We start from the raw sequence: 23,227 nt of genomic DNA on the forward strand, positions 1-23,227 counted from the left end.
ATTCAGTTTACTGTCATAGAGGAGTAAAGAAACCAGAAGATATTCACATTTATGAAGCTGGAATCAGAGAATTTTGACTTATTTTTCTTAAAAAATGACTCAAACCGATTAATCGATTATCAAAATAGTTGGCGATTAATTTAATAGTTGACAACTAATCGATTAATCGATTAATCGTTGCAGCTCTAAACCTAAATGACATGTCACTAAAGAATCTGTCACAGAAAATCTGGATGGATTCTCTCTCTCTCTCTCTCTCTCTCTCTCTCTCTCTCTCTCTCTCTCGCTCTGGCCAAAGATAGATCCTTAAACAGAACAGCCTCCAGGGTGGAGCAGTGAGATTGGCCTGTCAACTGGCAGAGAGGAGGTGCTTGTGTATGATGAACCATGACAGTGGTTGGATGTGACCTTCTACCTGCAGAATTAAAGCACCGACTTGCTATCTGTACAGTGAGATAAATGCCTAATATCAGAGATCTATGGACCGGCCACAGCACTGCAGACGCATTACAGAAGCGCTTTCCAGTTAATTTTCCTCTGAACAAGTAGAGACACATAATCTGATTTCATGTCCTTGCAGCTGAAGTATAGAGGCAGTATGGAGTTGTAAAAGAGAAAGAGAGAGAACAAATAGAGAAAGAAAGGTGTGAAAGGGTGTGAAGGAGGATGAGGAACAGAGAGAGAGAGGGAGAGAGACAGAGAGAGAGAGAGAGAGAGAGAGAGAGAGAGAGAGAGAGAGAGAGAGCGAGAGAGATTTACCAAGCAGGATGTAGTTTGTCAGGAAGGAGGCAGGAGAGTCTGGTTGCATGTAGTCACCAGATCTGTCTTGCCTATGTGTGTGTGTGTGTGTGTGTGTGTGTGTGTGTGTGTGTGTGTGTGTGAGTGTGTGTGAGTGAGTGAGTGAGTGTGCGTTTGTTTTTAAGACAGAGATCCGACAGATACCAAGTTTGCTGACTGTTCCTGTTAGGGTTACACTGATATTTACTTTATAAAAATCTGATATTGGACAGTCATGTTGTCCACCACTGACATCACGGAGGTTCGTCCCTGACTGCAGACAATGTGTTTTTATTACTTTATTTTGGGGATTTCAGACGGCTGAGCAGGTAGGGTATAGGCCAAAACGTTTGCACCTTTGCACTTTATACAATAAATATGTCAAGAAGAATATTCATTATCGTCATCTTGTGAAGACTTGATTTGTTGGAGTGCGGATCCTACGCATTCTTAAGCCTACTGGATTTTTCTACCAGCGCAGCCACAACAAGGACAAACGAAGCGAAGGTGCTGTGAGTCGCATTTGACAGCTTGAGACTGCGGACCAGAGAAATAATTTCCAGTGTGACGTCGGAGGAGCTTTAGCAGCGGCAGTGTGCGAAACCAGCCATGAAACTCTTCTTTCTTTGCTTGTTTTACTTATTTATTCAATTCTACAATAATGTTTTTGGTAAATAATCCTTCATTTTCCCTAACATTGAATAGGTTGGATGGGTGGCAAGAAGTGTGTGTGTGTGTGTGTGTGTGTGTGTGTGTGTGTGTGTGTGTGTGACTTAAGTCACTTTCAGGGACACACACCAGACTTAAGACCAGTTGATTGGGGACGGCTTGTGCAATTGGGGACAAAAGATTTTTGGGTCAGTGGTTAAGGTTAGGTTTAGGTTAAGGTTAGGGTTAGGGTTAGGGTTAGGTCAAGGTCAGGGTCAGGGTTAGGGTTAGGGTTAGGGTTAGGCAAGTAGTGGTTATGGTTAGGGTTAGGGTAAGTCTCCAGGAAATGAATGTAAGTCTATGTAAATACCCCAAAAGTGACTTAAGTAAGACTCTGTGTGTGTGTGTGTGTGTGTGTGTGTGTGTGTGTGTGTGTGTCCCAACACATCATGGACAAAAAACCATGAGTAGAGGGAGAGGATGGAGTGTTTGGTAACAGGAAGGCTCTGACTGTACAGCTCGAGCCTTGATCTATGTCTGCCATGAACTTCAGGTGACACTCTTATCATTTCATGTAATACTGATTACTAGTGAGAATATACTGTAGCTCCTGTCTCTCTGGATAATCTGTCACTCTCGCTCAGACTGTCGTAACTCAAAGTTGCACGAACGTTTGTGTGTGTGCATCTGCTTGCTTGCTGTTCTTCCACTTAATTCACAGTCCTAGATAAATGCAGTATGACTGAGATTGGTTACAGTTTGAGGCAAAAGCTCAAGTTTACAGCTCTGCAAACATCAGTAACAAACCTGCTTTACCTGCTGTGCTGCTCTTCAATGTTAACTCTAAATTACGGGTTTCATTCCAGAACACTCTGCATCCATACAGGGGAAAAACTATTACCTGAAATGTATTAAATTAAGAAACACAGATAATTCTATCATGAAGAACAGAACTATTTTATAAGCAAAGGATGTCAGAGGACTCATAACTTTAACATCAATCCAAAATTCCTAATTTTGTAAGAGCAGGCATCAGTTTTGTCAAATGGTGGATATCTAATTTCTGAATGAAGCTATTCAAATGAATGAAAGCAGATTTCTTCTTCTGCTTGCCTCACGTGAAGAAGTGACATCTCATTAGAAACACACATATGCTATTATCCAGTCAGCTAAAAATGACAAGGCATCCTTTATAAAGATATGTAGAAGAAGAGGTTTCTATAGAATTGATCCAAGGTCAGTGAGGGTCATATATCATTTAGAGGTTTTAACCATTACGCTATTCCTCTGGACAAAAGAGCATCCTTTTGAACAGTGTGTGTTTTTTGTTGCCCTCCAAACAACAAACGCCACGACAATAAGTGAGACTACGCTGTGAATAAAGATTTTAAAAAAAGATGCAAATATTAAGATGCCGCTCAAGTATTCACTCTTTAAGTCCATAATCATGTCTAATGCCATTGACTAAGAGCTTTTAGTAAGTTGGATATAAAAAGAATATTATTCGAGAATCCATATTCTCTGAATGTAATGAGCACTGACATGCCTTCAGCGAAGGAGATGCAAATCTAGTCCATCTGCACAGTATATTATTATCATCGTGAGAAAGAGTTAATTATGCAGTGTTTGTGTATGTGTGTGTGTGTGAGTGAGAGAGAGAGAGAGAGAGAGAGAGAGAGAGAGAGAGAGAGGTAAGAAGACTACATCTGGATGAGTTAAAAAGCTTTTGACAAGAAACAGAAACATGCAGAAAGAGGGAGACAGAAAGAAAGAGAGAGAGAGAGAGAGAGAGAGAGAGAGAGAGAGAGAGAGAGCGAGAGAGAGAGAAAGCATAACATTAAAATAAAACAAACTATGACCTCCAATTGGTGATTATCATAAGGCAAACAATCACTGGTGATCAGCTTGATTTTCACATTAATTTATGCTTCCTTTCCTTTCCTTTCCTTTCCTTTCCTTTCATTTCCTTTCCTTTCCTTTCCTTTCCTTCCCTCACTGTGATAATACTTGCTATGATGTTCTGTATTCTATGAATTTAAATCAGAAAGAAGTTTAGGAGCTCCTAAACTTTTTATCTCATGTAAAATAAAGGAACCTTTTCTAGAGACTTAGAGTACGGCAAGAATCATATCTTTTATTTAATACCCTAAAAAATTAATTCAGTAGTGCAGGAGTTTATCAATTCTACACTGTATCCAGAAAGATTAATGTCAGGCTATAAAGGTGCGTGAATTGAGTTTAGGTGGATTTTCCCTCCACTACCTCCCCGACACCGAAGCTGTCTTTCTCATATTTCTCTTGTCGATCTCTCTCTGTTCTATTTCTGCTGTTCTCTGAGACACACACACACACACACACACACACACACACACACACACACACACACAATGACAAACCAAACTATATGAAGTCACCCTAAAAGCTTCTGTCTCCGATCCTCTCCAGGTATTCAGGTAACTCAGTATGCTGTTCCAGACTTTCCATTAGAGTGACCATGTTTCTTTGTTCAACAAGGTCCAAATGTTTCCCATCTCCTCTTAAACAGAGACACAGCCTTCTAAATTAGCTATAAATGCAAAAGAGAGAGGAGAAGATATACAGAGAGGAGGGCAATTTAGTGCTGAGTGAAAGGACAGGACAGGCTAAATAGATTATCAGTGACTGTGGGCTAAACAGACGACTACTGATCAGATGATATTGACTCGAATAGAAACTGACATCCACTGTCAGCCATGTGGGCTGCAAGACGTTTAGGAAACCAGCGAAGACGAACCAGATAACGAAGCGAGTGTGTGGAACATATTAAAAGGAGAAAAAGACTTAAGTAATTATCCATAACATTTTCATCTCAATAGATGTCAGTTTTGCTACTCTGTACTGCGATTGATGCAACACAATAGTGATTCAAACTATATCCAGTTCATGAAAGCTTTTCCATTGTCTGTTATAGTCTGGTAGCTCTGGGAAAAATCCTCTGCCGCACAGGAAGTGATGCGTTTTACATTTCTGGTTTGTTTGGAACAAACAGAAGAAGAACTGGGTAGTTAGCACGAGCAGCGATAGCCACCATGGCTGAACGGACAAAGAAAAGAGAAACTCAAACTGCATCAACATGGACACACTGTTTGATTGACAGGTGATCTGTGGGAGGTGCAGTGCAGAAACACCACAGCAGTGAGCGCTGAGCAGCAAAGATGGAGAATAAAAAACCCCTGAAAAAACAAGGTTCTTGTGGGTAATCCACAAGAACCTTGTTTTTTCAGGGGTTTTTTATTCTCCAACTTTAAAAAGCTGACTTGCATTATTTCAGAGCTCTGCAGTGTGAATTCCACTTGTTTTAATTACACAAACAAAAATGGACGCCTGTCTCTAGTGAGGCCAAAATCAGCTCAGAGGGATCAAACCAAACACACACACTCTCACACACACACACACATGAGAGAGAGGAATCAAGAGTCCTGTAAATATCAACCATCATCCATGAGGTTTGTTCGTGTCTTTCCAAAGATGCCGGGAGCAAAGAGTTCACTTTCGTTCACTTGTTGCTGAAATCGTTGCTAACATTCCCAAGACTCAAGGATAAGGTTTTGTTTCATGATTTGTTGTTATTCTGTTGCATAACGCTCTTCTTATGGAAACTCCAACTCCCAACTTCTCTCAACTGGAGACGACGCAGTTTAAGTTTAAAGCCAACCTGTCTTTATTAGATTGATTACTAGAATGAACAGGATTTCAGCTAACTAAACAAATGCCCATACAGTCAAACTTCACTGATACGAATCGCTTTGGAATGGAATTTGTCCACACTAGTGACATGTTTGGATTAAAGAAATATATTGAATTACTGGGGCAATTTGTATTCAAAATATGACATATTTATATGAACACTTTCCAAAACCCTCACACATACTGCAGAACCAAACTGATCGAAATCCCATCAGTGCATACATATAATAGAAAATAGTTTCCATCACTGTGTTTTTGCTCTTTGTAGATGCTCATTTAACCAGTTAGATGTCAGAATGAGAATCAGGATCACTTTATTTGCCAAGTATAATAAATATACAGGGATTTGTCTTGGTAGCAATGGTGCAGAGATCACCAACTTACACAGAAACATGGATACTGACACATGGTTCAAGTACAACAGGACCTCACATGCAGTGCAAAGAGACAGTCCAAGACCTGCATTAGACAGCAGACTACACATACCGCTCTACAAATATACATTAAACATAAAGTCAGTGTGTATTCAGGCAGCGTGGCATGCAGTGTGTTTGCAGCGTCTGCTTTTCTGAGTGAAGGTTTTGTTAAGTTAGTTAAGGTACATTTAATCTTCTGTTAAGGATTTTGAATTATTTCGTAGATGTCATGGTGCCAGTGTTTTACAGTGCTACACATGTATGCAGACGCACGCACACACACACACACACACACACACACACACACACACACACACAGAACAGTATGGACAGAAAGTGTTTTAGCCTGACTGTTGACTCTGTTTAGTCTCATGTCACCCTGCTTTTCTGCACACTGACAGCTGGTTCACCTCAGTGACAGACACATGACACAGCTGTGCACACACACACACACACACACACACACAAGCACGCACACACACAGGCACGCATAGGAAACGCCTGGCCAATTATCCTTGATAACGCTGCATGCAGCCGACAGGGAAAGTTCTCACTTTATGTAACAGTGCAGCTTCAGCAGCTGGCAGGCCATGTCAGTGCATTCAGAGGGTGTGTGTGTGTGTGTGTGTGTGTGTGTGTGTGTGTGTGTGTGTGTGTGTGTGTGGTAACCAGCTTCCCCAGATACTTAAGGCATGCCTGTGTTTCACCACACTGCAAAGTGGTATGTAATAATTCACACCACTAGAATAGCTTGGCAATTATCACCCACCCATTTCTAATCAGTACCCACTTTGTATTAACGTTGTGACACAGCTGTTTTGTAATCATATGGAATGTCTTTCTTTTTTTCTTTCTTTCTTTCTTCCTTTCTTTCTTTCTTTCTTTCTTTCTTTGCATGAGTTACACGTCCACAAACTCTGTCTGCAAGACAATAAAGTTTGGACCGAACTTAGCTGACTTGAACAGCAGCTGCTTTCCACACTGTATCGTTAATGCACCATAAACTAAAACATACTAAAACATTTTCTGCTACATTAAAGCCTAGAAGAGATGCTTTTTATAAACAGACGTCAGGGAGATGATAAATGACTTGCCACATGAAATCTGCTTACAAAGCTGCCACATCAGGGTGCCAGGGAAACAGGCGGGACATTTTCATCCACGGGCCAAAATCCATCAGCAACTTTCACTCTTTTACTCTTTTAGAGGCTGGTGGAGTAGGCAAACTTACCAGCCATGGTCAAAATTCACCAACATCTGTCTCGTCCCTGGTGTTAACTCCCCACAAACAATACAGGTGACCATTCAAATCATCCGGACACATCACAGTGCCTGTTAAGCAAATATCTAATTATCTAAAGGCCAATATAATAATGAATATAATAATAGGCTATTGGGTTAGACGTCTAATATTCTCCTGAAATGATTTTTTTGGAGCCAGCAGCTGGACTGAGCAGTATGACTGACATCCTTGAATCATCAGTGGCTTCTTTTAACAGTAAATACTTAAAGGGCTTCAATTCAATTGTAAAAGTTTTTGTTTTGTTAAAGTAAGCGCTGCTTCGAGGATCGGATGCTCGAAGAGTGGAAAAGGTCTGAAGTCATTATTTATGAGGTGTGTATGTTTGCCGATAAGCAAGGCAGCATTAACTGCCAAATTTGGCGTTTTCTCTTCATACAATCTCTCTCCTGTTGTACTGGGACTCCAACTGACCTTTCCCATATGAGGCTGGACTCTGTTTACAGTAAATATACAGTAATTAACTCTAATTCACTCTTTCTGGTCCAGATCTGAACTCAACTCACCCTGGCTGCAGTAAAACCTCAAGGTTTGTCTGCATGAATGCTTGAATTGGATTAGATGGCATCTGCCCCCCATGTGATGAAATGTAATAAAACTTGGAGAGATGATGCATTGTGGCCCTGTGTTCTGGCGTTTAAAAATTATTTATACTGATGATATCGGCCTGATGGGAGCACTACAACTAAAGGTCAAAATCTCAAACTTTGACAGGCCTTAACTCTGACACTGTTAAGTCTGAGTGACATGAAACTAGTTACACAAATTCAGCTTTCCTTACAAATTACACTGATAGGCCTAATGGGGGCACTATAATTAAAGGTAAAAAATGTTAACTAAAACTTGTTAATCTCAGATTCCACCGGTCCGATTTTGATGAAACTTGGAGGGACGATGCATCTTGTTATTGATTGGCCCCAAGGTGTGCCTGCATCATTTGCCATGTTTACTTGTTTTCTTTTTACTTGCCCCTCCTCCGGTCTCTTTACTGACTACACCATACTGCCAAAAACACTTTAGAGGGACTCCTGTCTGGGGATTTGATCTAAAATACATCATCTTGATCTTGTTCAGTGTAACAGTGACACACCCTCTCCCCTCTGTTGCAGCTGCACCTCTGCTTCTGCACTGGGTTTCACTGTCATATTCCTCAGATGGACCATGAGCCTTCACATCTTTTATGGGCTGGTATATGTTTCTTGTTAGAGTTGTGAAGTTGTGAGGTCATTATAGGCTAAATTTCAACATGGAGAGGTCTTGTTTGTTTATGTTTGTTTGTGTTTTTCTTTGTTTATTGTTTTCTCTTTTTTTTTCTTTTATTCCCTTCCATTCACCCTGCCTGCATGCTTACATAATCAACACCGACCGCAAGCCAAACCGTCATGGTGTAACAAGCAAATATAATGAACAAATCCCAATCATCATTTAGAGCAGCATACCAAGCGCTGCAATAGATTCACTGTGACCACAAAATCTGAATAGGAAATCACTAATTAATCTTAGATGGAATCTGCATTTTAAATGGAAAATTTTAAAAATACATTGGTCTACACGTAATGGAAGAGAATCGGACCTCACCTTTGGGAGATTCATGTTGCCACCAAAAAGTCGGCAACTAAATTGCCGCTGCGAAAATGAAAAAATGTAGTCCGCGTGTCCAAAATGTTGTCCGGAGTGAAGACTGTCCACACTGAAAACTGCAATCTGATCACCTGAGAGTATAACACTGTAAAACGATTGATTAGAGTAGAAAGACGATAGAACTCACAGTCAAACACCGTGAAGCGGACAGAGAGACTTCCATTCTCTGCTGATGGACTCAGACCGCGTCTCTCTCTCTCTCTCTCTCTCTCTCTCTCTCTCTCTCTCTCTCTCTCTCTCTCTCTCTCCCCCTCTCTCCCCTCGTCGGCACACAGTTCATCAGTCGGTCACATGAAAGACGGTGTATTATTAATATTGATGGGTATTTATCGGTCCTTGGAAAGCAGGATGTTTTGGCTCCCTTCACTAAAAACAGCTGCTCATTTTGCCCCAAAAAACAAAAGTATTAATAGTATTCCCAGTTTTCCAAAAGCACTGGAAAAGCGAGAATTTCCACTTAAATAGTTAATTACAGCAATGAGTTAATTACAGCAATTACACTTAATAATAATAATCAATAAATGGTGAATCATTCATTCTATTCGTCTATTTATGAATTATTAGTAAAGGGTTAAGTAACAACTAATTGTTGATTAGTTAATTGCCTGCATTGTTCACCAATTAATAGTAAATTAAATCATGTATATCATCATTGATTATTAACACATGAATAAATCAATTAATCTTTATAAAATATATATATATATTTTATTCCTTTAAGTGATATTTTTTCATCTTTAGTAAATGGTTAATTTGTAAATCTTATTGTAAAGTTGCAACTGATGTTTACAGAGCCTTACAGTGTGGCAGATTACTTTGAAGGGGGAATATGTGTAATCTTTAAATTATTATATCCAACTTGTTACAATATTCAAATACTTGCTGGTCTAAGGCTGGTTTTGTCTGATTGTTGATTTGACGAAACAAGGAAAACAAAATCCTCTCTAAGACCATAAAATAAGCATAAAATCAGCATAAACAAGCATAAATAATAAAAGCTATTCAAAACAGCCAGAAAGCCATTAAAAAGGCATGCCTGTCAAACTTGGTTCAACTTAAAAGATTCATTAATAGTACTGAATGAATTTTACGTCTCTTAAAGGCAAAAGTATTCTAATAAATTTTCATGTAACAGTGGGAAGACCCAAAATAATTAATATCAAAGCCTATGACGTGAGGACCTGGACCATCTGGGGAAAATATGGGCAGGGAAAATAAGAAAATTGTCTGGATATTAAAACAACATAAGAGCATCATTGTCGCCTTTCTCCTAGTTGCGTAACATCTGTCTACAGGTGCGTCCATGCCACACTGATCGTTCCTTTGCGTGCCAGGAACATTCGTTCAATAGAAACCTCATGTTACAGTGTTTGACTGTATAGAATAACATGACTGGGCCTCACAAAAGACCATATTTACCGATCACACAGCCTCTCCTGCCCACACACACTCGCCCTCATGCATGTGCACACACATGCAAATTCATACCCTTGCATGGAGAGAGGCACACACACACACACGCACACACACACACACACACACACACACACACACACACACACACACACACACACACACACATACTTGGGCAGGGTGTGACTGAGTGATGGGTTACTCCGTTGGGCCAAACAAAAGAGATGTTCGAAGCTGAATAAATCATACTGATTGAAAAATGTAAACCACAAAACTTTCACTCTCCTTGATGTAAAGCTGGGGACAGAACAGGGGAGTGCTGCAGTACTCTAATTTATAGATTTGATCCTATTTAGGATTTTACTTGTTATTGTCTCAATTAGATGATGATGGTTCAAAATCAGGAAGTCGTTTTTTGATCTTGGACCAAGCCTGCAGAGCCAAGATTGGCTCTTTGTCAATATGCGTTCTTGTGCATTCTTGTGTCCTCCATGATGCATTTTACATAATATCTAACGGCGTAAGCATGATTCCAAAACAAAAGACCGCAAAGATGGAGGATGGATATACATTGCGGAAGCTTACTTGCCAACTGAAGTTGCATCAAATGGACAAAGAACAAGTGTGAAGCCCCAAGATTCACTGCGAGAACGATGCATCACGTCTTAGCAGCGCTACAGTCTGTGGTACAGAGTTCAAACAGATGGAACATGAACAGTAGTGCATGGTGCGCCATTAAAAGTGAATGAGAACCGGTTTGGTGTGTACCACCCCAGTGTGAATGCAGCATTAGGACGATGTGGTTGTGTGATGTTAAGGGCTTCTCATGACCCAAACTAGTCAAGACTATTCTGCAAGTCCATCTTCACACCAGAGTGCTACAGCAAACACACTGACACACACTCCCTCCGACTTCTGTCAGTGTAAATAAATCGATCACACACCCTTTTCTTGTCAAAACATTTCATCAGCACAAACAAGGTGCTGTGAGTTACATGACCAGCTCCTTTTACATAACTTCTCAGTCATTCTTCTGTCCCTCATGCTAGCACCATGTTGCTTTGGTTGCTGACCATAGATGATAGAGAACTGGTGTGTGTGTGTGTGTGTGTGTGTGTGTGTGTGTGTGCATTGATGTCTTTGAGTGTATGACTGTATGTGTGCAGTGTGATTTGGTGTTCTTCGGCACGCTCTCATCACCACATTCATCTTGCAACACCTCAGAGATTGAACTGTCCTGTCACTCAACAAGCCTTTGCTACGCTTATCTCACTCACTCTGTGATTTTTTTTTTCTGCATCATGTTACATTGTGTTTTTTCTAAAGAGTAGAGGTTGTTTTGGGGGGTTTTTTAGCGGGGAGGGGGGGTCTGTTAAGTGATGGATATCATCTGCATGTTCTTCCGCTCTCCTGCTGATTAAAATAAATGAGAGGAATGAGTGAGAGCGAGATATGGAAAGAGTAGAAGAGTTTGTGTGTGTGTGTGCATGTGTATGTGCATACATCTGTTTGTGTGTGTGTGTGTGTGTGTTTGTGTGTGTGTAGACCCTCCCCTCAGGGCAGTATGCAAATCCCACCACTAACCCAGTGTTGCTTTTAGGGTGTTTTCCTCCTTTGCTTATGGAAATGATGAATGTTGGAGGGTTTTGGTGTCATTAGGCATCACTCATACGCAACTGGAGGCTATCAATCCTCATTAGAGAGGAACACAGGGCGCTTCCCATTCTAAACACGATGATTGATGGTTAGCGCCCACACTCCCCTACTAACATCACACCGGGTCTCCCTGCATGCAAACACATGCGCTGCCTGTCTTCAACCCCCAACAATACACATGAAAAATACTCCAGGGCCTCAAAATCAATCCCACGATCCTGCCCCTCCTTCCACAAATCAGTTTTTTTATCCCCGAATGAGCTTGAAAAAATAAGGTGTAAATTAGTTGGCCACCAGCTAATACAGAAATATGATCCGAAAATGAATGAAACTGTGACAAATGAAAAGGTGTGAAATGATTTATTATTTATATTATTATGCATGTACAAATCCATATGCTAGTCCATCTCTACTCCTGATTTGTCTAGGTTTGGAAACTAACATGGAAGATAACACCATGTGAACATTTTCACAGATTTAGCAACCTTATTGTTTGTTAGTCTAAGTTAAAAATAGATAATAGAGATCCATTATTGTGTGTGTGTGTGTGCTGAGTGTGTATGTACTGTAATGGAAAGACAGAGGGAAGCCATTCTCATATTCTCTCTTATTTCTGTTATGTCATTGATACATTATTTCTTGTTTTTGTGCATTGGCATGTTTGCTTTGCTCTGTGAGTGGAAAAAAACTAAATTTTATCCATTATTTAATGAAAATCGAGTCTTCATTCATTGTATTTAGCTTCCACATTACCAAACCTCACGAGATGGAGGTCGCACACACAAAACTTGCGTAGCCACAGTGGCCTCACAAGGTTTGGTAATGCAGAAGCAAAATACTTGATTTTCATTAAATAGTGGATCAAATTTTGTTTTGTTTTTTCACTCACAGAACGATCGTATGGCGTCAGAAGACTTGGATTATGCTGTACGAGCTGTATGGAGTAATTTTATGGTTATTTTTTGTTATTTTTGGAACTCTAAAGAACCGGTCCCCATTGACTTCAGTTGTTTTGGAGAGGGCGAGGGAGAGTTTCAACTGGCATGGGGGTGAGTAGATAATGACTGAATTTTCATTTTTGGGTGAACTATTCCTTTAAGCAAGGCACTTAACCCCCAACTGCTCCAGTAGAGCTGCTAACTGACTGACAATGGAAGATGTCTGTTACTATGTGAGTGTGAAGCAAAGAGCTGATAAGCAAACCTTCCCAGAGTAGAGGTATAACAAATACTTAATAAGACAGGGTGGGGAAGAGGGAGTGGGAGAGATAGAGCAAGTCAAGGTGAAGTGAAGCGAGACAGGAGCGGTTGGTTTGCAAGCAATGGGAGAGATACGGAGGCGTAGCTAATTAAAAAAAACAAGAGGATTACAGGTGGGGAAGGTAGAAAAGAGGCTGAACCTGCAGCAACAGGATGAGACAGCTGCAGTGGAAAGACAAGACTCAGATGTTTGAACATTTCAGTTGCTGCCTCAGCTCACAGCTACACAGGTGCAGTCTGCATGTATGTTGACTAATCCTCATGTAATCCCTATAGGGGAACATGTACTGTGCCAAAAACAGACGGAGGGCCTGTGCTGCAGTTATATTTAATTTCAGTATATTTCAGTGCTCTGAATATTTTATCAATATTATATCACATCCTGCTCTTCCTCCTCTCCTTGCTCTATGAAAATTATTTTTGATGATATGTACATACATGTTATTGTGTATGTATGTATGTTTATGGGTATGAGTATATAGGTGTGTATATGAATATAACTATGGGATACAATATGGGATAACTGTGTATTTTGCCTATAATTGAATATTTTTTTCTGCGTTTTCTGTATTTATTTTTTCCATGCATGACCCCTAATAATGTTTCTTCTTTTCATCAGGGTTTCACTGGATCTGAAGCATCATGGGAGTCATAAGACTTAAGATCTTGTTACTGCACCAAATGAAAATGATACGCAAATGCAGACCAGGAAAAGTGAGTGGAAGACTGTCAGAAATAATGCTTTGATCCTCTTATCTGTGAGGAACTTCACAGGTCAAATGAAAGTCCATGTGAGTGAAAACTCAAGTCAAGTCAAGTCTCAAGTCTAAATGTAGAACAGCAAGTCAAGTCAGAACAAATCAAGAGTCCAGTATCCATTTAATATCTTAAATAAAACTAAATATCTAGGACTTTTCAATGCAATATGGTTTTAATATGATAAAAACTTGGTAAGAGCATCATGAGTTTGATTTCTGTAATCAGTTTCAACTTTCAACAGTTTCAACAGAAAAATTCAGTCGTCTGCTGGAACAAATCTCAACACTTTCAATTATTTACACAAACACAAGATCTTTTGTTGAGACTTTAGAAACCTTTTCAAGTCGTCAAAGTACAAGTCAAAGTCAAGTCCCAAGTCACCAGAACACAAGTCAAGTCAAATCTCAAGTCTTCTCTTCATGCATCAAGTCAAGTCTCAAGCAATTAAAACTGTGACTTGAGTCCCCACCTCTGAGGACAAAGTTCAGAAAACACATCAGAGGCAAGTACAGAAATTTGACTTGGACAAGTGCTGCAACTCGTTTAGGACACTCTGTTTAAAAACAGCAACAAAAATAAAATGAATGATAAATACTCCAGGATTGTTCTAAAAGAAGAGATGGTCTTTCAACGAGAAAATGTGCTGTGGTTCCCATCAGGGCTGCAGTTTTACGGTTCATTTAAGCCCCAGCGAGAGTCAAACAAACATAAATCTCTCACCCATGGAGGTCGATACACAGATAGTAAAAGATCTCTCCAGTGTGTCGTGTGTGTGTTCATCTGCAGGTGTGTTTTTTGTGTGTGAGTGTGTGTGCGAGGGCCTACATCTCTTGTTTTTGTGTGTTTGCGTTTGTTGTGTTGTGTTGTAACTGACTTAATAGACTGTCTTTAAATGCACAGCAGTTCTCATCAGGGATACCGTCAGAGTTTGGGAGTTTCATGTCTGTTATGTAGCGTGATGGAACAAGGTTTACATTCCTCCTGTCTCTGATTGGTTCACAGCGCAGATACATGCAGCCAAACACTCGTAAATAAACGCAAATGCAAACAAAATCGCCATCTTACAGAAAGCAGGCTAGGTACGGTTTTGTAAATCCCCCAACAAGGCGGCTTTCAACACGGCAGAGTCTGGTGATGTTATGAGCGAGAGCGTTAACCTGAGTGAAGCTGCAGTGTGAGGGTGGTGTAGGTTTAGTGTAGTCTGGGATGAAAGAATTTACTGTTGATCGTCTCGTAGGTTTCAAGTCAAAGAAACGTCTGTGATGGGAGAAGCCTGCTTGACATACCCGCTCTCTTTCAGCTCCTCCAGTTCTTCTTCATCAGGATTCACTCTAAATTGCACAAGGGCTGGTTAGATAAGATCTTGTGTGGCGGTAAATAATGGAAATAGCTAAAATGCCTTCTATTAGCTGATGGCCTGAACGGCCTTTTGGGTAAAAGCAATCAGTTGTCTCAAAATGTCTTAAGTTGTTAAAGTATAAATACCTTTCCATTACAATCCTAATAGGCCTGTATAACTTTGAGTTTCACTGCATTCCACTACCAGTATTCAACACGGAGATAGAAAGAGAGGGAGAGAGGGAGAGAGGGGGGGGGGGGGCAGAGAGAGAGAGAGATACACTTTTCTTTCTTCAAGTTGTTGTTAATGTGTTCTGTCTTCATTTGATAGACCTGGAGAAATGGCAGAAACACGTGCACACACACGCGCACGCACACACACACACACACACACACACACACACGCACACACCACATTACACATTACCAATCTGGATCCATCTCACGGCGGCAGAGAGATGAGAAAGGAAAAGAGAGGAGCACATGAAGAGGCTTTTATGCTCCTCCATTAGTCTCATATCTGTCATTTTCATTATCGCTGCAATCAGAGTTTGGTTGGGGTAAATGTGAAGCCAAAGCAATGGAGATGAAATATAGTACTATTATATATATATATACCTAAGAGAAAATTAAACATTAAAAGGAAGAACATAAAAGGTGGGAGGACATTTTCATCTGATGAAAAATTTACACATAGCTGATCAAAAAAATTACAACGATCTAAAGGGATAATATACCAAACCAGTGATGCAGAATCGAGAAAGCAGGTTATAGTGTTTCAGACTGTAGAGATAAAGAGCAGGTTATTGCTAAAATGCTAAAAATATATGTGCTCATGGTATTCTGAAGCACTTAGGGTAAAAGCATCCACCAAATAACATATGTCATGTCAAATTTTTACCACTAGTTGTTGCTCATACTGTAACACAGATCCCAGTGATTAATGGATTGAAATTTAGCCCACAGTGTGAAGTCATTATAGACCATATTGACCATGACTATGTACCAGTGAGCTGGAACATAGTCATATGATACAGACTGAAAACCTGAATAAAGATAGAGCCAAAATGAAAGTTGAGACGATGTAGCTGCTGCCTGCATCAGTTTGTGAGCAGAAACATATTAGCCAGTGTTATCGAAGTGTTTGTGCCTGCATGTGAGAATGATCACACAACTTATTCCTGTTAACTATCTGCCGACATCACCAATCTTAAATCAGTCGCATTTTGTCCAGCTGTTCACTCAGCTAAGAGGTATGTGGAGACTCCATTAGTGCCAGGTAAAAGTTTGAATGAATCATATTCTTCACACACGTTTGCTGTTCTGGAAACAGTAATGAAACAATACACCATGCTTTTAGAGAAGCAAATTTGGTCTCAAGATGAAGCAGTTACATCAACACAGGACCTGCTTTCCTCTAGTGTTCACAGCACTTTCTCTCTGAAACCCATTGCAAAGCTATTTAAATGTTTGTTGATACAGTTAGAACAGTTATCGTCTTACTGTCTGATTATTAGCACGGAGGCTTATGAGGCTTATTAGCGATTGTATTGGTGATTGCCCTTTGGCAATGTTTTACACAATCAGTTGCTACAAAGATCTAGCTGTAGTCTGCAGCGAGTATGTTTGCATTCTTAAGCCATTTACGATTGCATGAGTCCACATACCCAAGAACTGTAAGATTTGTGTGCAATAACAAAGGAACAAAGAGAGTTTCATCCACTGTGCTGTGGCACACAGTACTGTATACTGTATTTTACTGTGTAATCTGACACAAATCCCAGGGAATGAGGCTTGAAATTTACCCCATGGACTAAAGTCAGATTTTTGACCATATTTGACTATGTACCAGTGAAGGCCTGGGGCAAGTGCATGGGCATATTTTGGGGTGGGTGGGTGGGGTGGGTGGGATGGCATATGATTAGTTAAATAAGCTAAATAGCTGAACTTTGCAATCAAAATACACAGTTCTTAAGGAGCAAATGACTATGCTTATTCAGCAAAATTACACACCAGTTTTCTTGAACACACACACACACACACACACAGACACACACACACACACACACACACACACACACACACACACATCAAGGTTCAAGTCCCACTGCATGTGATTCGTATTAGTGGTGTGATCTGATGCTGTGCATTACTGACTCCTTAATGTGAATGTAAACTTCTGGCAGGCGGAACATCAGCAAATATAATCTGCTTCAGCACTTTCAGTAAGTATTGTATGTAATATCATTGCAATATTCTTATTCTGAAGACAATATTCTTATTTTTACATCTTGTCTACTAACAAACTGAGCTTTGATTTAGCGCATACGTTTATCACCACTGCTGTTTATGGGCTTATCTCAAGAGGCAGCAGTGCCACCTGATGGTTAGAAAATGAATAATACAAAAAAACAGCATCTGGTATTCCATGGTATTACATGTAGGGCAGAAATTACAGAGTTGGATGGGTTGTTTTATATATATATACAGTATATATATACAATCACACACACACTTGGACCGGTCACTGATGGTGAACTACTGGAGAGATGGGGTTTTTTTACCACCACAAAAGTCTGGTTAAGAGCTGGAAGTGTGAATGCAGGACACTGAAGGAAGCAGAAAATTCCTCTTATTCAGGACAAAAAATAAAGAAGACACATTTCTCATCATGTAGGATTACCATGTACAAGTTTATCTGTGTAGCCTGGGTTTAAAAAAAAAAAAGGCATTACTCCACTATGAAAGCTGTAATTGAAGTATCCCAGAAAGTCCACTTGAGGGCGCCAGAAGTGCAATATTTTGACAAAAATGTTCTTCACTGCATTATTCTCTTTTGTTGAAACTGATTGAAATGCATTGAGTTATTTTGCCCATTTGACACCATTTTAAAAATGACTTGTACACAGTTTTATGGAGAAATAAAAAATGTGTCTTATCACAGCTTTTACCCTTTAAACAGCATCTTTTAGACACACAAATCAGACTGAGACGGTGTATTTGGATTAATTGACTTGCATCTTTTCCATTTGGCTTAGCTGATGGTTGCATTATGCTTCTCTTTCAGTACAACACTGAATACACAGATCAAACACCTTGCTCAAGTCTACTTGGACAGTAGTTTGTTAAGGGAGAGTGTTACTCATCTTGGGATTTGAACCGGCAAACCTTCTGGTCATACCCGCACCCTCTGCTCTCATTAGGCTACCGTCACCCCAGACTACCCTTCACCGTTTGTTTGGATTATTTCAACCACAAAAACCGCGCTGGCTGTGTTGGAAGGTGATGAAAGTGAGCAAACTCTGCTGGAATGTATGGGAGGGATTCACTCTTTCAACCAACTGAGGAGTTTATCAGCAGGTGCACCGGCTCAATGTGCCGCACCTATGAGCTAATGGTCTGAACGCTCCCCACCGTTCCTACCAAACACACACACACACACACACACACACACAGTGATTTCTCCAGTACACCCTGACCCAAGTGAGTAACGCTGTGGCTCAAAGCGAGTAATCTGTCTTATCTGCACAGCAGCACTCCCTTAAGATTTTGGTAAAGACAAGACCACTGAATTATTTATGATCGTATCACAGATTCACACCTTGATCCTGTTCAGCTGCTTGATCCTGGACTTCTGACTCTTGACCATTCGTGTAGTACATTTTGAGATTACACACACCTGTTGCTTATTTACGTTGTATGTTGTTTGTCTTCAACCTTTAAGACAACTCAAAGGAAAAATACCTTTGTACAAGAAGCAGTTAACATTTTAAATAAGAACTGTGAGGTTTCCAACACTGGACAGTAAACTAATTTAATACGTATTTGACTGCTGATCTCTGTCTGCACTCTGCACCAACAGCACAAATATGCAAGCTGTTTATCTGGTAATATGTCCTGTCTTGTCTCTTTCTGTTATGTGATATGTGGATTCTATGTCTTGTTGTTGTTTGTTTGTACCTTTTATTGCATCCTTTAAATTGCCCCATGTGAAATAAAGTTGTGTTGAATTGAATTGAATTGAGCCATGATGAGACTTTCTTGGCCAAGCTTCTCTTGAAAAAGAGAGTAAAATAAAATAAAAAGTATAGTAATACTTTACAATGGCACTTTTCCAGTATATTAAGCTATGTATTAACGCTGTTGCACTGTAATACTTACACACTATATACTACACAAAAATATCATGTAAATACTTAATGACAATCTCCCTAACACATAATATATTCAAAGCGGTATAACAACACCATGTAATTACTAAAATAAGTACTTACATAAAAGAGTGTGCAAGTGTTTTAACACCGGTCCAATGTAAGAACAAACAAATACATTTAAACACTTTTCCATAGGTTAATATGTAGATTACCACACAGGAATAAGGCAAAGTGTTACCAAAAGTATATACTGTATACAGAAAATGCTTTGGCCTGAATGTATTATAAATAAGTTGTTTGTTTGTATTCTACTTGTTGTTTAGAAACAAGCTGTTTGTCAGTGGAAGAAGCTTTAATTCCTAGATCACCAACATTATAAACAACCAATGGTAAAAAGTGTAAGGATCTGAGCCATGATGCCCTGTTAATAGACGTGGCAAAATATTCCTGTTATCCTAGAATGATGTCAGTTAGAAGTGCCAGGATGAGAAATAAGAGCTAAGGAAAGAAGTAGAAGGGGTTTTATTTTTTACTTGAAGACAAGAACAGAGTGTAGCGAGTAGAGGAGGAAGACATGGGAGACAGCTATGATTCAGGGGGGAAATGGGTAGAAAATATTCAGAATACACAATGAGTAGGAAAAAAATGGTTCCAAAAGGGTTTTTTGCAGAGCGGTTTGGCTCTACCAAGAACTATTTCCTGCTTTTTTCACCTGAACACCCTTTTAAGGGGTTCTTCAACAGACTTTTGTAGGGAATAGGGTCCCGACTGGATCTGAAAAGGGTTCAGACGTGTGGAAACAACCTGAAGAACTCATCATGGTTAAACAGCAGATTTTTCTCCGGCTCCAGACAGCAGCATGCTCGTCGTATCGATTCCTCCGTGGGTCTGCTGCGGCTTAGATTTGGATTTAGATTTCTTGCAGTCGCTGGTAAGAAAACTCTGTGAGTTTCTGTTCCCACTGAGCGGACACAGTGAGTCTGTGTTGTTTTCAGGAGGGGGGGGGGGGGGGATAAAGGAAGGCCCTCTCTCTGTCTGACTCCAGGTACCAAGCAACCTCTCTGCCCTTCACATTCCCCAGTATCGGTCATGTGACCAGGGCCAGCGGAGCATGACGAGGGAAACTCATGGAAAGGGTTGGTTTTTTTTGTCGTTTTTTTTCATAAACCAAACAAGTTTAGGTATTTGATGTTGGTTCAGATTCAGTTTCATCACAGCCTCAGGAACTTTGGGTTCACTGGGCTGCTATCTGCTTTAAAAATATTACGATTTTTTACTTGAACTCTATGAACTAAACTTCCTGTCAGCGCGTGTGAACATGATCAGCTTTCTGACTCTTTGAACAGTTCAAATGAAGAGTTTCATTTCAAAATGAGATAAATCCACTATTTGGAAAAAGTGACACCTACTTTAACAAAATGATTATTGACATGAAAGTAAAACTCACTATAATTATCTGACAGTATTACTATAGGTTATTTATGGAGCTTCTGGTGTGCCAGCCTTATTATAGACTAGTTAATTAAATTCAGAATTAAATACGTTCATTAAATGTGTCAATTAATGATTCCATTTCATTTTTCTGTCTTTAAGCTAATAAATTACTGAAATTCTGTATCTGTAAAATGATTTTTAAAAATGCATTTGTTTAAATTGTACTTTTTGTAATTCCATTTATGAATGTGTTTGCCTATAACTTTGACACTTTCTGCTTGGGTCACACTTTACACTTTACGACTCATTTCATTGGCTATCTTGACACATTTTCTTATAAAAGTATAAAATTTCGGCTCCATGATCAGCTTCATTCTTGTAGGGATAGGGATCATGTATGTATATGTATAGATGATTATATTTTTTCTCAAAATAGATAGTAGCATTTTGGCATGAAACCCTTCACATATTAAAGCCTTTTGTGGTCTTTGATTTTATTTTCTACCAAACAAAAACTTTTAACTTCAACATAGTTAACTGATTCATGTGTGACTGGTATCAAGACTTCCAGTTATTCTCAAAACCTGAGTCAGTGAGAGGTTGACTACTCAACACGTGACTCTCTTGTTAGACTAACAGCTGTAAACAACATACAACCTCAAGCTTGTGCTTTATGAAGCATGGAAACCGAGGCTCTAGTCTCCAGTTTATGCTAGTTTGAACGACCGTGAAGCACACCAGTGTCAGAATCAATGATTAGCCTAACAACTTCCAAACCTGCCTTAGGGTCGTACAGAAAATCCTTCTGAATGGCAGACAGTGCTGCTCAGGAGGTGCTGCTCATGCTCAGCCATAATGTTGAACCTCTGTGGAAACTGCTTGGCTTCTCTGACTCCACAGTGTCATGGGTATTGAAACTCTGGTCCATGAGTTATGTTATCATGAGTTATCTGGTGCTGCTAGTTATGCAACCTCCTCTACAGGCCTGTTTACAATAGCTGATCAAGGCACCATCAGTCATTTAGGCACAGAAAAAATACAAAACATATATCAAATGAATAAAAAGAGATTTAACTAGACATTTATGAAAAAGGGTGTAACCCTGAAATACAGCCCTTGTCTTTGGTTAGTCATTATTTGGGACCCAGTCTGTAATCCAAACTTAAACTCAAAGGAAGCCCCAAAACCAAAACATGGGATTCTATTGTTTTCTAAATGGCAGAACACACAACATCACACACAGCAGCAGTGACAGAAAAACCTAAAACCAAAAATGTAATTTGAATCAGTTTATTGGTTGTTTACATTTGTTTTATTTGCATACAGTTAAATGCAAAAAGTAAAGAGTAAAATTGCCATTTGAGCATAATGCAAAAAGTGTTTTTGTTGTTGATTCCTCTATATATTCACAAGTTCTAAACTCAGATATATGTCACATATGGCTTTCATTAAAATCTTATACTTTCAATATATCATACAAAAGTTAAGGCCTGAGTTTTAGCATTAGAGCCATTAGTCATGACAGTAGGCATTCTGACTCCAGCTGACCACAGCAGTTAATTGGCTGATCAAGTGAAAAATTAATAAATTGTTTTGCTAAATGTACAAACAGAAAGAAATTCCTCATTATTCTTATTAGTCAGCAGGGTGGCTTAATGTTTAGAAACCCCCCAAAAAACCAGGCTCGATCCCAGCTTCAGCCTATTTGTTCTGTCAAAGTGTCCTTGAGCAAGGCACTGGCTCCTACTCCCTCGTTATAATTGGCTCTGGGGAGGAGGAGCATCAGTGAAACGACTAAAATGTAAATGTCCAAAATGCTTATTAGAATTTAGCTGAGATCTAATCAGTATTTACTATAATCATGACCAGATGTCAAACAGTTGGACAGCCGTTGTCAGAAGCGACATGGATATGGGAGGAAGAGACAACAGTTGGCTGGTAAGGCGATATAGTCTCAAGGGCCGTCTCCCATATTTACTATAAGATGCTCATCAATTTTTCAACTTCCTGCTTTTGTAAAGTGCGACTGGATGTGTTTCAGACTGGAAGGCTTAACTCACATCCATCAGGGAACCTTTGGCTGGGAGGATGAAAATGTGTCGGAGTCTGGATTGCTATGTACTGTTTTGTTGGGTTTCATCATTAAATAAATATTATTCAGATATCATTTAAAACAGAGCGGTGGTAGCCTATGGTTACACTTCTACCCCATCATTACAAGCACATGTTTCATGGCCAAACTTTGCTCAAACACACAGCTTTATTTTAAATTTTAGTCAAGATCCCAAGGTTTCCAAAGATATCAAATATGTCCTGCTTAATTACAGGGTCATGTGTATAAAATGATGCACAAACATCACATTTTTTTTCCATTTGTTGTAAAGGTGCAGCCATAAAAACAGTGGCATCTTGGGTTTGAATATTTCACTCAGTATAAGCAGCTATAGCTTCAATGAAGCGTTGGATCGAGCAGATACAGAATATGGATGTGACATTGTCGTACAGTTTGGAAAAAATACTACTTAAGATAAGCTACTTAAGAGGGAATTTAAGGGGAAACTCAGGGTGCGAGGGGTTAAAGAGACATGCTTGTGATTAGAAAGTCGCCAGTAAGGCTGCAAGCTGGGAAAATCTGGGCAGGGAAGTTGGACGAGAAACGCTTTTCCTTCCCTCAACAACTACTGTGCCCTTGAGCAAGGCACTTAA

At 39.7% G+C, this 23,227-nt stretch overlaps 1 protein-coding gene across 1 annotated transcript in view; it reads right to left on the reverse strand.

The window, feature by feature from the left end:
- gipr (gastric inhibitory polypeptide receptor) overlaps positions 1-8,666 on the reverse strand; it is a 29,689-nt gene extending 21,023 nt beyond the window's left edge. Inside the window, exon 1 of the mRNA XM_071912540.2 lies at positions 8,446-8,666. The gene's annotated coding sequence lies outside the window, so the exon portion shown is untranslated. The remainder of the gene's footprint in view (positions 1-8,445) is intronic.
- Positions 8,667-23,227: the final 14,561 nt, after the last annotated feature.

Source organism: Centroberyx gerrardi, chromosome 6 (genome assembly GCF_048128805.1).
Source record: "Centroberyx gerrardi isolate f3 chromosome 6, fCenGer3.hap1.cur.20231027, whole genome shotgun sequence".
NCBI lineage: Eukaryota > Metazoa > Chordata > Actinopteri > Beryciformes > Berycidae > Centroberyx > Centroberyx gerrardi.